Source organism: Euleptes europaea, chromosome 15, assembly GCF_029931775.1.
Source record: "Euleptes europaea isolate rEulEur1 chromosome 15, rEulEur1.hap1, whole genome shotgun sequence".
In the NCBI taxonomy this organism is placed as follows: domain Eukaryota; kingdom Metazoa; phylum Chordata; class Lepidosauria; order Squamata; family Sphaerodactylidae; genus Euleptes; species Euleptes europaea.
The window spans coordinates 15,691,529-15,706,463 of NC_079326.1; positions in this window are offsets into that span (position 1 = coordinate 15,691,529).

Sequence of the window (14,935 nt, forward strand, 5' to 3'; positions counted from 1 at the left end):
GCTGGTTTATGCCCGGGAGGTTTTCGCCTTGCCTTGGCCGCTCTCTAGATGCGCATTTCCCCCCATGCGTATTCTCCAAACTCTGCATGGGGCGCTTGTGGTTGAGTTTTGGGGATTCGGATGGGGAAAAGGTGCATCTAGAGAGCGGCCAATCCAATGCAAAAAAAAACAAAAAAACCCATGCATAAATGGCCCTTGTAAATTTGAAATGTTTCAGCATGGGCTATTTATGCACGGGAGGTTTTGCCTTGGATTTGCTGCTCCCTAGATGCACATTTCCCCCATCCGAATTCTCCAAACTCCGCATGGGGCGCTTGTGGTTGAGTTTTGGGGATTCGGATGGGGGAAAAGGTGCATCTAGAGAGCGGCCAATCCAAGGCCAAAAAACAAACAAAAAACCATGCATAAATGGCTTTTGTAAATTTGTAATGTTTCAGCATGGGCCATTTATGCCTGGGTTGTTTTTTGTTTGTCTTTTTGCCTTGGGTTTGCTGCTCTCTAGATGCACATTTCCCCCATCCGAATTCTCCAAACTCTGCACGGGGCGCTTATTGTTGAGTCTTGACAATTTGGATGGGGAAAAGGTGCATCTAGAGAGCGGCCAAGCCAAGGCAAAAAAAAAAAAAAAACCATGCATAAATGGCCCTTGTAAATTTGTAATGTTTCAGCATGGGCCGTTTATGCATGGGAGGTTTTGCCTTGGCTTTGCTGCTCCCTAGATGCACATTTCCCCCATCCGAATTCTCCAAACTCTGCACGGGGCGCTTATTGTTGAGTCTCGACAATTTGGATGGGGAAAAGGTGCATCTAGAGAGCGGCCAATCCAAGGCAAACAAAAAACCCATGCATAAATGGCCCTTGTAAATTTGTAATGTTTCAGCATGGGCTATTTATGCACGGGAGGTTTCGCCTTGGCTTGGCCGCTCTCTAGATGCGCATTTCCCCCCTTCCGTATTCTCAAAACTCTGCATGGGGCGCTTGCTGTTGAGCTTTGAGAATGCGGGTGGGGGAAGTGACCAGCAACCAAGTGAACAAAAACATCTAGTGTAAAACGGAGAAATGATGTGTGTGTGTAAAGTGCCGTCAAGTCGCAGCCGACTTATGGCGACCCCTTTTGGGGTTTTCATGGCAAGAGACTAACACAGGTGGTTTGCCAGTGCCTTCCTCTGCACAGCAACCCTGGTCTTCCTTGGTGGTCTCCCATCCAAATACTAACCAGGACTGACCCTGCTTCGCTTCTGAGATCTGACGAGATCAGGCTAGCCTGGGCCATCCAGGTCAAGGCTAAATTTTCTATGCTCCAGAGCATCTGACACCCACACTCCCCACATACAGGCTGAAGGAGGGGGGTCCAGGCAAGACTCTTCCATGTGATGCTGAACATCAGCTCCTACTTGGGCGGTTAACGCCATTTGCCATCGATATGGCATCACAAGTTCAGAACTGCAGCCTAAGCTTTCCAAAGACCTGAACTCCTTAGTACACAGTATGTTTGGATCTCTAGCTACTTCATCCTTAATTGGACACCCAAATGCATTTTCCAAACGCTGCATCTCTCTGTGAGGGGAGCAATTTGTGTGTGGCTGGATCTAGCTAGTCAAAACAAAACCGCTTAAAAAAACACTGCATATTCTCAAACATGATAAAAAAATACATTTTATTCAAACAATTAAATTAAATTAAACAATATTAAATTGTTCTTTGCCTTTATCAAGATCATTTTATGAGGGCGAGAGCCTTGATAGATGGGTGAGTCAGCTAGGGGGTTTCTTTTCTTTTCCAAAGAGTGCTAAGATGGGCACTACGGCAGAGGGAAACTGGCCTATTAGCTTTCTGCCAAAAAGCTGAACAGAAAATTTGTAGTACATTTACTTATGGCAAGCCTGTGCAACATGTTACCTGTGTGTGTGTGTAAAGTGCCTTCAAGTTGCAACCGACTTATGGCGACCCCTTTGGGGGTTTTCATGGCAAGTGACTAACAGGTGGTTTGCCAGCGCCTTCCTCTGCACAGCAACCCTGGACTTCCTTGGTGGTCTCTCATCCAAATACTAACCAGGGCTGACCCTGCTTAGCTTCTGAGATCTGACGAGATCAGGCTAGCCTGGCCCATCCAGGTCAGGGCCTTCTAAAAGTTACCCATGTCCAAATCAGTCTCTGAATCATTTCCCCCCAGTTTTCCATGCACAAAAAAATCTGTTCAGCCGCTCAAAAGTCATGAGACAATTCTAGATGTATGATGTCAAGAGCAAAACTAAAGGTCTTATTTTTGCCTTCCTGTTTCCAAGAGGCCATTTCTCCACAGTGGCAGAGACTAGGAATTATATGCTACGTTGATATGTCCTATGTCTGTAATGCAAAGATGCTGGCACATTAGGCAAGGGAACAAGAGGTGGGACAGGTCATATGTGAACATCTCAAAGGCATGTTGGACATCTGAATGCCCAAATGACTCCTTAGTCCTTAAAACCAAACCACTGAAGAGGAAGGAAGAACGCCATTCAGCCCTCTTCACACTATCTCCAAGAGTATGTGAGTAATGGATTATTCATAGCCTGCATGAAGTAATGACAGCAGGAGAACATTACTTCATCGAGACGCCTCAAGGCCCCACCCCTTGGTTCGAGGATGGCTCCACCCCTTGGAGAAATGATAACGGCATCAAAATATGACAAAGCCGGATATTTATAAAACAGCCTCGAAATGTGATTATGTTGGCATGGGTCAACAGGACAGTCTTCATTGGACACCTAAAAAGAGAGAGAGAGCATTGGCATCAGGCCAGTCCAAAACCATTTGTGCACCGCTACATAAGTGATGGTAGGGAGGGACTGCCTAAATGCAGAAGGAGAAGGGTTGTTGGATGATGCTCTTAATCGATGGCGGATACATTCAAGAGCTAGCGCTCTTGAGATATATGCCACCTTGAAGTACAAATATTGTAAACAAAAGAAAATGCACATTTTGAAATCCAGCAGAATCAGTGAAGGGGTTGGTCTGCATGTGAATTCTGTTAATTTTTGAGTCACCACTCCCTCTTCCCTCACCATTCTCCCCCACTTGCCCCTCCTTTCCCACTCACCCATCCTTTTGCCCCCACCTGCCTGTGTGTGTTCTTCCTCCACCTGCTTGCGATCCGTCTCACCACCCACACTCACCATTAGCTGCCTGTCCTTTCCCCGATGGCACCGGCTGCTGGGCGGAGAGGGGCTGGGAATGCTGCCACTCTGCTGACCTGCATGCCCCTCGCCAATATGCGGGATGGTGCAGGTGGTGGAGTGCCTTAAGTGGGCAGGGCAAGGACATACTGGTTGGGGGCTGGCAGCAGCTGCCCCTTTTCTGGGTATGCATGCTGAAACAAACTTGTTTGCCAGTTACCCACAGCAGACCTTTGACTTGTTGCTCAGATCATGCCGATCCCTGTCCTCTTGCAGTAGTATTTCAGGGAGGATTTGGGGCTCCAATGGGATGAGGTAGGTGAGAAAGTTCTGTGGCTGTGATCACTGATGTATATATGCGTGTGAGCCCTCAAGAACTAGTCTCCATTACCCTCTCCAGGCCTGTATGGCAGGAGCCTAACTTAGAATTTATTCTGTGTATTGGTTGCAGTCTCTTACTGCTTGTGCCTTCTCCATCAGAAAGGGTTCTCTCGGAAGAAATAAACTTGCTTTCGAAGCTACTGGCGTCTTCTGGCAACAAAGCAGGGCTGAAGGGTGAACTGAAGTAGGTGTCATGAAATTCTGAGGGGCAACATTTCCCAACAAAGGGAAGGCAGTGTGATACAGCCCGATCTTTGAAGCTAAGCAGGGTCGGTACTTGGAAGAGAGACCCCCAAGGAAGGCTCTGCAGAAGAAGGAATGGCAAACCAACTCTGCTTCTCGCTTGCTGAAGGGAAAACACACACAAGTGTATTTTGATCAGTGAGAGAACCAGCTCTCCCATCTGAGTGGAGCTCCCAGGGTTTTATTAAGGAAGACATATAATGAATAGCGAGGTTGATCATTATTTTAGACAATGGAATTTTAGGGAATGCATACCACGATTAATGAGTAACAAGATCAAGGAATGGAAAAGACAATGCACATTCTATCTTGGAGTCAGCATCTTTACAGTAAACATTGGCTGTCTGTTACATAGGATAAGTGGATTACTCAAAGATAAATCCCTTTAAGGTTGCTCCACTGAGGTCATTAGGTCACCATACAGTCAGTAGACTTTGGACAGTATATATCCAGAGATGAGACCCAGAAATCGTTATGACAATATTATAAGCAATGAGGGTTTGCCCTGCCATTGCAATAAAATCATAAGAACTGCTACGGCTTGCCCTAAAAACCCCTTTGCTGGGGTTGCCATAAGTCAGCTTGCCATAAGCCAGACTTTGCTGGGGTTGCCATAAGTCAGACTTGACAGCGGACACATATTTCCCAGGAGCCCCTGACCCTATCTTTAACCTAAGAAACAGTTGACTTCTTTCTGAAGGGAAGAGCAAGAGGGGAGAGAACAGGAGGGAAAACGAAAGAGGAGGTCTGCGAGGAAACTACGGTCAACTCAGGAACAGGCATGTGAGAGCGGGAAGGGTAGTAGCAAGGATTGCATTAGTTGGAGTAAAGCATTTCTTGTAGTCCGGCTGTAAGCTTGGAGCTCCAGGTATGGGCTTTGTTTAATATTGACCATGCCATGAGAGCCCTGGAAAGAACCTGAGACCAGTGAACTATTATCACTTAACTGGAAAGCACAAAAGGACTAATTAAAACTCACCCATGGAACACAGGTATTATTTCCTATCCCTTTTTAGATGACATTTACCTGTTTACTTACCTGATCAAAGTTCTTCTTGTTGTAACTACATTGTTGGAGCTCACCAGGCTTGAGATAGATGTTGCTAGCCCTCTGCCGTTGCCTCTAATCTTGCCTGCATAGGTATGCTGTTGATTTGCACTGAAATTCCCAAAAAAGGTAAGTATGCGTGCTCCTAGACCCATGCCTCAGAGGATACTACAGATCTGCTGGCACTGTTCTTTCCTTAGAAGAAATTGTTACTGCATCCATCTCACTGGAAAAATCCTAGTTGCCAAGATGAGTGGTTGAAAACTCAATTCTAGCATCTTTTTTTTTAAAAAAAAAAACTGCTGGCATTTGTGCTTACTAGTTGATTTATGAGAGTGGTGCTGAGGTTTTGTTTGTCAGGGTATAAAAATGTGGGTGTAAAGTCCAGGGATATCTATTTCCATGAACCAGTGATGTTTTAAAACTGAAAATTTTGTGCAGACATATGCTATCTGACTAGTGAATTTTTACCCCACATTTACCCCAAGGATTTCACAGTGGCATATACAGTTATTACTTCCTTACAAACAACCCTGGGAGGCAGGGTATACAGAGAAAGAGTGACTGTTACAATGTCACCCTGTCTACGGTTGCCAATTCTGGGTTTGGAAACACCTGGAAATTTGAGGGTGGAGCCTGGGAGGATGGGGTTTGGGGAGGGGAGGGACTTCAATGCCATAGAGTCCAATGGCCAAAGCAGCCATTTTCTCCAGGGGAACTGATCTCTATCGGCTGGAGATCCGTTGTATTATCAGGAGCTCTCCAGCTAGTACCTGGAGGTTGGCAACCCGAGACCATTAGTACCCCCCATGAGCACCACAGAGCTCCCCGAACCCCAACAGAGGGACAAAACTCGGGTGATCTCTGAAAAACAAACACAGAGTGAAACATTTAATCTAGAACAGATTTAACAAGTTCCATTAAAGACAGCCATTCAGATTTTTTTTTATTTTAAAGATGTGACTCTCAAAGCAGTCTTGATCTTCATGATCTAAATTTTGGTATTTGTGTCCTAAAATGTGTGTGTAATGTAATGTTCTTTTCATGCAATGTTTTTCACAGGGGAACACCCCCCCCCCCCAGATAGTTGTTTGTTTCTGACCTTTAGAAAGTACTTGAACATGATGGAATTCCAGATGCTTTTAAGGATCCACCTGTTTTAGCGAATGTTACTAGTTTATGTCAGTGCTGGGAAGGGTGGAAACCACTGTGCAAGTGTGTGCTGGCTCTGGATCCATGCTTTGACTTGAATATGTGTCTACTCATGATTAAAATCAAAAACACACTCATGCAGTCAATCTTACATTTAGCTTCAGCAGCAATAATAGCACAGGGTGACTATCCCTTATCCGGACGGCTTGGGACCAGAAGTGGTCTGTATTTTGGATCTTTCCATATATTGGAATATTTTGGAATTTTTGCGTATATATCATAAGATATCTTGGGGATGGGACCCAAATTCATCTATGTTTTATATACACTTTATATGCATAGCCTGAATGTAATTTTAAACAATATTTTAAAATAATGTTGTGTACATTGAACCATTGGAAAGCAAAGGTGTAACTGTCTCACCAGAGTACCTGTATCAGCTGTTAAACAAGAGCAACAACATACAAACTAACCACGGCAGGCTTTCAGTCTCCACCAACAATGTAGTGTACACTGTATTTTATTTCTTTAGGTGAGAGGAAACATTGAAAGCCGGCAGCACGGATCTGCCTGCATGCCGGCTCGAAAGGTCCAGTTTTCGGATCCGTCTGGATATGGGATGTCCGGATAAGGGATACTCTACCTGTACTTCTATAGAGATCTGCCAATTACTGCTTAGGACTGTTTACAAAACCCACACTGGCACAGTGGTTTATACATCTGGGTATTTTAAAAGAAAGTTGCCATAGTGCAGAGGTTCAGACAGTCTGGGCAAGGGGTTCTGGCAAACTATTACTTTGGTACCTTTGGTACCCCACTTTCAATATAGTGAAAAAGAAAAGGTAACACGTATCAATATACTTTAAAAAAGAAAACATAAGTTTACTCCTGTTTAATTTATCATCCCTTAAAGCCTGGCACCCTAGACAACTTACTGTTCATCTAGATCAGTGGCCACCGCCCCCTTTGTTCCATAAGCTCAACCCTAGCACCTCCTCTCCTCTCCTATAAAAAGCATTATTCAAAACAGGGGCTTGCGTGACTCACTGAAGAAGAAGAAAACAACAAAATTCCAAAATGGTAACAATTAATTGTGCATGTATTCAGCATCAAATTAAAACTTTTTATCTGAAATTTATTCAACAAAATTGACGAATCTGACCTAAAGGTACCAGCTTGTCAAAGTCTGGGGGAAAATCCCGATAGTTTCCACCAAATTTGCCAGCATGGTGCCATAGCTTGATCCATTGTAAATTAATGAACAACACAGTTGAAGGGGCCCACTTCTAGCGCCCCCCTGCCGCCCCCTTGCTTCTTAGTGCCCCACCCAGGTAACCCCACCGCCCCTCAGGGGGCAATACCGCTAACTTTAGGAAACACTGATCTAGATGGTCAGGGCAGCCATGGGCTTTCAGATTGCTCAGGGTTTTTTTTGTTCTTAAAATGCTTTTTTATGCGGCACTTGGGATTTTTGGGGGGTGATTATCTTTCACTGCGAGCCCGGCAAAGTGAGCCAATTACAGAGCGGCATTTAAAGGGCTGGGACTTGATTTGAGCCGGGGAGGCTGCCGGTGCAGAAATTCCCAATAGGAAAGTGTGAGTCCAGCCAGCAACAAACCTCAGGTAAAACGCCCATGCAGAAACACCACTATGTTCTGCATCACTTTCAACAACTGGGCAGAGGTGCGGACAGGTGATTTTCACACTTGTCAAGGAACCTCTACATTGGCCTGGAATATTAGCAATAGATTGCATTAAAAACTGCCAGCCTGTATTTGTCCATAATTGCAAATCTCCCTAGTCATGGCCGTAAGGGACCTCAGTGCAGTGTTTTGACAGAGTACCCATCTGTTTCAAATAATGTCTGCCTTTGGGGACAGACAGACGTTTTATAATGAGACCTTTAGATTTGTCCTGGACTGTCAGTGTAGAAGTTTTAGTTGCATTTAGGGGATGCAAGTTGGACAGCTTCTTTTAATTTAGCCGGACAGCTGAATTTTCCAGGTTATTCTTTTGTTTCAGCTGTGCGCACTGTGACCTTTCAATCATATGTCATTCCTCTGCTTCAAAAGACACACTCCTGTCTGTCTACTACCAAATACATTCCACACACCTTTTGGACAGTAGGTGGTGCAAACAGTACAATTATTCTATCTGAAATGCTTTGGCAGTCAAATTAACAGCAGTTGCCTTTGCATGCAAATCTGAATAGTTTATGATCAAAAATGGACCTTCTATAATATCGTATCTATGCTGTGAAAATACCATTTTTAATATGCAAGGCAAAAACCCTTTCCGCTTCATTTTAAAGAAACTCAAACACATTCAACCCACCGTTTCTGCTTTAGAAAATGAAATTAAAATGATGGAAACAAGTTGAAAAGTGTCGACGATTAAAACTTTGAGTAAGCTGCGATTTTTGCCACTGATGTAAAACAACTGGAACTGTTTACTCTTGGCAGAATTTCAGAAAAGTTTGGTACTACTTGGATGAGTAAGATGCCTTGCCAGATGACAACTTTGTAAGAGTAACCTTGGGAATGCATTTCAAGTTGTCACTGAAGGTAAGAAGCCGCTAATTGGAGGTGCAAATCCTTCATGCACGATTCATTCTATCTAGCTTAGAGAGACATTTCAAGCACCACTTGTCACAATTTGTGATTCTAAATCTTGACAGTTTGCTGAAGCATCCTTTCCCCAAGGAACACAGGAGGATGTCAACTAATTTAACCTTGCCTGCCTTACAGCACAGAGACTCTATTTTTGGAGGGTTTTGTGAGCTCATCTGTAAACCTTGATATCTTTAAGTAATTGACCCATCTATAATGCCTAACCCCCAGACTGTTCTTCAAAAATACACCAAAAAACCCCTGTAGTCTTTATTCCTTCTCATTCTGCTGACCTAGTCCAAGTGGTAACGAGTGGATTACTAAATCCAGTTTGAGGGGTGATTGTTTTATGTAATTATGGGCAGCTGGAATTGGATGCAGTCCTAGGCCTTTTATGCAGGGACATTTCCCCGCGTCACTCCCGCCGACTGCTTACGTGCTTCCTTTTGATTATGCATGCCTTTTCCACCTGTCCGAGGTTGCCTCGCTCTCCCAACGCGTTTTGCTCACACTTTCCAGATTCTGGCTAAAACAGCATCTGGAAAACATGGGCAAAATGCATGGGGGGAGAGAGGCGACCTTTGATGGGTGGAAAAGGCATGCATAATCAAAAGGAACCCCCAAAGCAGCCAGCGGGGGTCACCGCGGGGAAACGTCCCTGCATAAAAGGCCCAAGTTCAACTTTAGTCTTGGTCCCTAAGAGGCAACAGATTTTGCAGGCTGTTCAGTACAATCATCTAACCTTTGTGCACATGCAAACAAATTGTGTTCCTTTCCTAGCTGATGACCAAGGTTTGGGGAATATGTTGCTCCAAGGACATTGCATTGGAGATGCAAGGAATCTGATCAACAGTCCATTTTCCAGCATCTTCAAAAGGTTGCCTGAAGAGCACTTCATGAAAGTATTACAGTGTGATGTGTGCCTCTGTGTTTGAAGACAAAGGGGTCTTTGAGAGCTCTGTGATAAATGCGAGAGATCCAGGATTTTTTTTTTTTAAACCCTCACTGCTTCCCACCTTGTTTACCTCTTTCTTCTCCTCCAGCTGCTTTCCCCGGCTAAAGGCTAAGGGAGGGCTCTAGTCTGGCCTGCAATGGAGAGCAATAGTTATGCCTTAGATGCCAAAGCTACTAATTGCAGAATGCTTGAGATTCCCGTACCTTATCCAGCCAAATATCTACGCCTTGCAGCTAGAAATATAACAGGTGCAGCACTTCCTCTCATAGAGATACATTGGTGGGAACACTTTCACTGGCTAAATTTCTGCCTCTTACACCGTTTTTAAAATGTCCTGTTATCTGTGAAGGAGCCCTACTAGAATCCAAGGTGACAGCGCTAATTTGAATTAGCCAGCAGTTTTGCTTTCTATCCATTCACCCATTCATATACTCTGCCAGCTCTTGCAACCTATCATCAGGCTGTTGTATCTTCCCTTCTGCTATTGGCCTACATCCAGTCAATAGATGTTTCAGTCAGAAAGCAGACACAACTAGGCAGTAGGGTTGCCAACCTCCAGGTGGTGGCTGGAGATCTCCCGCTATTACAACCGATAACTACAGAGTACGTGAACTCAGGCATAATGTTGCTTATGGTTAAATATCCACATCTACAGTGTGTTACATCCAAATATTCAAAGAAATTTGGAATTGTACAGTAGGTGATATGTTTGCTCACAATTTCTTTCACTTGATTAGAAGCAATGTTTTAAATCATTCCAGGTTAAAAAAATGGGCAGGGCTGTCAGGGATGAGATAAACTTCCAACCAGCTGATTATCTCTGATCGAGGAAGCTATGAGACCTTGTAAAACGTGTTTATGTCTTTTTATGTAGGACTTTTTTTTGTTGCAAATACCTGTACACAGATATACAGCCAGGAGCTCTGTAAGCATCCTTGATGCCATGTGCAAGAAGTTTAAATAACTATTCAAACGTTACTAACAGGGGCTTTTCTCTCTCAGAAATGGGAACATTTGTTAGGTGTCAAAGCCAAGCTGTTCAGGCACATTTTACGTCTCATTTCTGTCCCCCTGATTCATTCTTAATTGCTTATATCATATTTAAGCAATCATTACTAACAGTAGGGTTTTCACAAATAGCTATTGCATTATTGTCCAAATGTTCCCGATTCAAGGTTCAGAGTACCTTAATAGGAGTATTTGCAGATAACCTTGTTTTGGACTAGACAGTTTCAAAACTATCCAAACTGTCCAAACATCTTTATATCATAGACTTCTTAACCTTGAGATTGAAATATTTGCCTCCGGGTAGATGGATGTGAACTCAGCACTGGGACTCTGAAAATAATGCTGCACACAGAGTCCAAGTTCCAATAACTTGTCCAAAGTTAAGTAGTACTTTGAAAGATAAGGGTAGGCTTGTAAAGTAGGATTCTCCCTTCCGTCATGACAGTTTTTTTTTAACAAAGCAAAATTAGGACAGAAAAATCTTTAAAAGATATATTTAGGACTACCTTCAGTCACCCTAACTGCACATAAAAAATTAGGTACACAAGTGCATAGAGTAGACAAGCATGTGGCAGTGTGGCAGAAGGCACACTTATACATGGGATGTTCAGGGCCAGTGAACAGGCAGAGCCACTACTGATGTAGAGAAAATGGGAGTAATGATCAGTGCTATCCTAAGCAGGTCTGCTCCTATTCAAGTCTAGTCAATGGGGCTGACTCCCAGGAAAGTGCTCTTAGGTCATTTATGCATGGTCACTTTAACTTCCTTTATTCTGCGTTTCAGCCAGGATCAAAGTAGCCCTGGTTGGGGGAAACTGTATGCATTGGCTGGAATGATCAGGGACAAAACTGTGTTCTAACGGAGGCATGAATACAGAAAAGCAGTCTCCCAAGCTCAGATCAAGTCCCACCCCTTTAAATGCTGCTCTGTAATTGGCTGACTTGGAGTAGTCACCCTGAAAGATTTCCTTCCTCTCAGACCCAAGTGCTGCATAAAAAAGCATTTAAAGAACAAAAAATAAAAAACGGAGCAATCTGAAAGAAGGGGAGGGGGAGAAATCTAAGCCTAGTTTTAAAAAAGCCTTTCTTTTGCTCAGAAAGAGCTCCGAGGTAGCAGGAAGCCCTTGAATCCCTGCCTCTTTACACACTGCTTCGTGATTGGTGGTGAGAGAAGCCAATCTTCTGTGCTTGCCCTGTTTGGCTATCTGCATGCTGCCTTGAAGAGGGGTTTGGAAAGGGGTGGGGCGAAGCTTAACCCGAGAATGGAGCATGCACGCTCTGTGACTCCAGAATGAGTCAGGAAGGACGGTTTAATTCGGGCCAGAAGAGGAATGGGAAAAGCCGGGTTCGTCTTGCGTTGAAACAGCGTTGAGCTTCCAAGGAATGAGTTAACATGCATACTGAAAAATTTGATCCTGGCTGAAACAGGGAATAAAGGAGGGTAAAGCAACCATGCATAAATGACCTTAGGATTGTGCTGACAATCCATTACTGGATGAGCAAGCTGAGGTTGTATTTTTGAGTGTACAAAAACAATACACAGAGTTTTCCAATGTGGAAAATCCATACCTTGGAGACAATAAAGGAGACTTGAAAATATACAGCCCCTCTCCAGCACAAACTATAGCTTTTTGTCCGATTGTTCTCCTCAACCACCATTTAGTTTGAATGATATTCAGTTAGCTCATAACCAGGGTTTGAGACCCCATCCCAAACCCTGATTTAAAACCAGTTATCTGGACAGTCCAAGTTATGGTGACCCTGTCTATATCTAGGTTTGTATCTACATCATTGCAATGCTAAACCAGAATTAAGGAAAGTGAGGGGAAATTCATTTCAGGAAAGAAGGTGTGTGTATACATTCCTGGGCTAGCCCCTGATTTGCAAATCATAGTTTGCAAGGTGTCAGCATGTCTCCTTATCTTACTTTGCTTACACAGTCTGAAGGTGTTTTTTTTTTTTTTTTTGCTTTACAGGAAGAAACCTACAGTGAGGGAAAGAAATTATTTGATCCCCTGCTGAATTTGCCCATTTGCCCTCTGACGAAGAAATGACCAGTCCATAATTTTAATGGTAGGTCTATTGTAGCTGTGAGAGACAGAATAACAACAGGAAAACCCCCAGAAACCCAGAAGACAAAAGTCAGAGATTGATGTGCATTATAATGAGTGAAATAAGTATGTGATCCCTTTGCAAATGATGACAGTACTTGGTAGCAAAAACCTTGTTGGCAATTACAGAGGTCAGACGTTTCTTGTAGGTGGCCACCAGGTTTGCATACATCTCAGGAGGTATTTTGTCCCACTCCTCTTTGCAGATCCTCTCCAAGTCAGTAAGATTTCGAGGCTGATGTGTAGCTACTCGAACCTTCAGCTTCCTCCACAGATTTTCGATGGGATTAAGGTCTGGAGACTGGCTAGGCCACTCCAGGACCTTAATGTGCTTCTTCTTGAGCCACTCCTTTGTTGCCTTGGCTGTGTGTTTTGGGTCATTGTCATGCTGGAATACCCATCCTCGACCCATTTTCAATGCCCTGGCTGAGGGAAGGAGGTGCTCACCCAAGATTTGATGATACATGGTCCCATCCATCGTCCCTTCGATGTGGTGAAGGTGTCCTGTCCCCTTAGCAGAAGAACACCCCCAAAGCATAATATGTCCCCCTCCATGTTTGACGATGGGGATGGTGTTCTTGGGGTCGTAGGCAGCATTCCTCCTCCTCCTCCTCCAAACACGGTGAGTTGAGTTGATGCCAAAGAGCTCGATTTTGGTCTCATCTGACCACAACACTTTCACCCAGTTCTCCTCTGGGTCATTTAGATGTGCATTGGCAAACTGCAGACATGTGCTGTCTTGAGCAAGGGGACCTTGCGGGCTCTGCAAGATCTCAGTCCTTCACGGCGTAGTGTGTTACCAACTGTTTTCATAGTGACTATGGTCCCTGCTGCCCTGAGATCATTGACAAGTTCCCCCCGTGTAGTTCTGGGCTGCTTCATCACCGTTCTCATGATCATTGCAACTCCACGAGATGAGATCTTGCATGGAGCCCCAGACCGAGGGAGGTTGACAGTTAGGGTTAGGGTTAGGTTTGTCATCTTCTCACCAAGCTGCTTCTCACCCAGTCCAGCCTTGTGCAGGTCTACAATCTTGTCCCTGACATCCTTGGACAGCTTTTGGTCAAGGTGGCTAGTTTGGAATCTGATGGATTGGTTGCTTCTGTCGACAGCAGAACCTTAACCCTAATCTGGCTGGTTGATAGGGGATCAAATACTTATTTCACTCATTATAATGCACATCAATCTCTGACTTTTGTCTTCTGGGTTTCTGGGGTTTTTCCTGTTGTTAATCTGTCTCTCACAGCTACAATAAACCTACCATTAAAATTATGGACTGGCCATTTCTTCGTCAGAGGGGAAACGGGCAAATTTAGCAGGGGATCAAATACTTTCCCCCCTCACTGTAGTTAATTAATAAAGAACCCAATCATGAGTACTTTATCACATGGGCCTGTCACTTAAATCTTTCTGGAGAGATATTTTCAACAGCCATGTATAACAATTAATCTTAGAAATTATATAAGGTAGTAACAGAGTGGTCTCTGCTAAACTCCGGAGGTAACAACATATTTAAAGATATTGTTTGAAATTCATATTTGAGGTTGTCAGAGACCTACATGTTAATATGTGATGAGTTTTGCAACTCAGAGATAAATTTATAGGGATCCTTAGGGATGTACATTGCTGATTTGCATTCCAGACACTGCTTAAAACATAGGAATTCATGAGAAAGAGGAAGCTTTTTTTAAAATGCTAACTAGATATAGGCAGACTTTTACAGACTGCAAATGTGAAAATCAATAGACATCCCAATTCACTTGAGTCCTTTGATGTTCACACAAGGGATTATGCATATGCAACAGACTCTTATTTCTTTTTATTGAACATCAGCTGTGCAAGCTGCTTTTTAAAGCTCAGGAAGTTTAAACAGCAGCTGAGAATGTAACAAGAAGTAAAGGAAGTAGAAGCCCTGGTGCTGTGAGGATTCTCCCTTTCCTTTCTCTGTACTACAGATCAACCCCCCCCCCCCCAGGATTGTTTGAAATCTACAGGACAGGAACAGCATATTTAACCTTAATTTTGCATTTTGCTTGTATGGAAGTTTTTTGACATTTCCAGAATTGGTATTACATAAACAAATGGCGTTCACATGTCCTCATTTTTCAGCCATCTTGAAAGTCAGCTATTACTAGAAGAAAATCTGTCATCACGATAGCATAAAGTATCTAATTTTGATAACTTTAGAAAAGGAATATAATCAGAAAAATTGTAGTTAACTAGAGGCTGGCAACAAATGCTAAGGGAAATGATGGGATCAGAAGTATTAAAGA